A 2,368-nucleotide genomic window follows, 5' to 3' on the forward strand; every position below is an offset into this window, starting at 1 on the left:
GTTTCTTCCTGAGCTTTCTTGATATCACAGCTTTCTGACATCTAGGGCGCTGTTTGTTAAGTGGGGTTTGCCACATGGATGTGGCAGCTGGGTGAGTGGGGAGTAAGGGTGCTTAATACCTCGTTTTGGTGGGGAGGGTGATGAGAACGCGGATGCTGAGAACGGGAAGCTCTTTGGTAGAGCGGCCAGAGCTGTCATGTTCAATATTTACTCAGCTCTGCCTATTCTTCCTTCTCTGGGCACCTCCAGGAAGAGTTACTCAGTGAGTTTTCACGAGTTTGTGGCCGGTCCCTACCGCAAGGCTTGGCCTATCCAGCTCTCATCAGCTGCAGCTAGCAGGGCTTCTGGGGAAGGCTGTCCTAGCTCACCTGGTCCAGACTCGAAACCCACCTCTGATTCACAACCTGCAATATAGGTAAAGGTAAAGGGACCCCTGACCATTAGGTCCAGTCGTGGCCGACTCTCGGGTTGCGGCGCTCATCTCGCTTTATTGGTCGAGGGAGCCAGCATACAGCTTCCGGGTCATGTGGCCAGCATAACTAAGCGCTTCTGGCGAACCAGAGCAGCGCACGGAAACGCCGTTTACCTTCCCGCCAGGTAAAAAGGTAAAGGTACCCCTGCCTGTACGGGCCAGTCTTGACAGACTCTAGGGTTGTGCGCCCATCTCACTTAAGAGGCCGGGGGCCAGCGCTGTCCGGAGACACTTCCAGGTCACGTGGCCAGCGTGACAAGCTGCATCTGGCGAGCCAGCGCAGCACACGGAACGCCATTTACCTTCCCGCCAGTAAGCGGTCCCTATTTATCTACTTGCACCCGGGGGTGCTTTCGAACTGCTAGGTTGGCAGGCGCTGGGACCTAGCAACGGGAGCGCACCCCGCCGCGGGGATTCGAACCGCCGACCTTTCGATCGGCAAGCCCTAGGCGCTGAGGTTTTTACCCACAGGGCCACCCGCGTCCCTTTTTTCTTCCCGCCAGAGTGGTACCTATTTATCTACTTGCACTTTTTGTGCTTTCAAACTGCTAGGTTGGCAGGAGCTGGGACAGAGCAACGGCAGCTCACCCCGTCGCGGGGATTCGAACCGCCGACCTTCTGATCGGCAGGCCCAAGAGGCTCTGTGGTTTAACCCACGGCCCTGCGACATAGAATCTGCAACATAGAATTGGAATGGATCCTGAGGACCATCCAGTCCAACCCCCTGTGGTGCAGGAATATGCAGCTGTCTCATACGGGGATCAAACCTGCAACCGTGGCATTATCAGCAGCACGCTCTAACCAAATCCAGGCTGAGGCCCACTTTTCCACATGCTCACTTTTGACTTCTTAATAGCTGTTGCTTCTTTGGCAATCACTCATAGCCAAATGGCGTTTATTGACCTGACCAAGGCCTTTGACACTGTAAATCGTACTGCCCTGTTGACTGTCCTCCAGAAAATGTGAACATCCTTCGGTTCCTCCGCAGTAATACGACGGCAACAATTGCGCGTAACAAGGGCTTTCAAAGTGAATCATTCACGGTGGGGTCAGGCGTTAACACATCCCTGTTTATCGCCCCAACTTAACAGCACCAATAAGGCACATTACTAATCTTAGGGTGGCAGTGCACAGTGTTGCCTTAGCTTTAGGTAAAGGGTAAAGGGACCCCTGACCATTAGGTCCAGTCGTGGCCGACTCTGGGGTTGTAGCACTCATCTTGCTTTATTGGCCGAGGGAGCCGGCATACAGCTTCCGGGTCATGTGGCCAGCAGGACTAAGCCGCTTCTGGTGAACCAGAGCAGCGCACAGAAACGCCATTTACCTTCCTGCTGGACCGGTACCTATTTATCTACTTGCACTTTGAGGTGCTTTCGAACTGCTAGGTTGGCAGGAGCAGGGACCGAGCAACAGGAGCTCACCCTGTCGCGGGGATTCGAACCGCTGGCCTTCTAATCGGCAAGTCCTAGGCTCTGTGGTTTAACCCACAGCACCACTTGCCTTAGCTTTACTAATGGAGAAACAGCGAGGAACTTCCCCCTGACTCAACCCTGTTTTGAGTTTGGAGTGAGGATGGTGTCCCTGCTCCTCCTCACACTCATTTCCTGCAGCCAGACTTTTGCCGTTGCCGCAAGGGCCCCCAGAGGCTGCCAAGATGGCAGCCATTGGGCCACCCAGGTACAGAGTTCTGCATTTTAATCCCCAGCATGTTTCCATTCTGAGAGAAGTCTAGAAACCCATAGAGGCAGACTAGAAAGTGAACACGCATTTTCCTCACCATGATTGATTTCCATGGGAGCCCCGGTGTAAAAACAACAAAACATATAGCATGGAATACAAAATAAGCTATAGTGGGAAAGCTCAGTTCCGTCGGGGGCTTTGTTCAAAGAGGCAAGT

Source organism: Podarcis raffonei, chromosome 18, assembly GCF_027172205.1.
Source record: "Podarcis raffonei isolate rPodRaf1 chromosome 18, rPodRaf1.pri, whole genome shotgun sequence".
Classification (NCBI taxonomy): domain Eukaryota; kingdom Metazoa; phylum Chordata; class Lepidosauria; order Squamata; family Lacertidae; genus Podarcis; species Podarcis raffonei.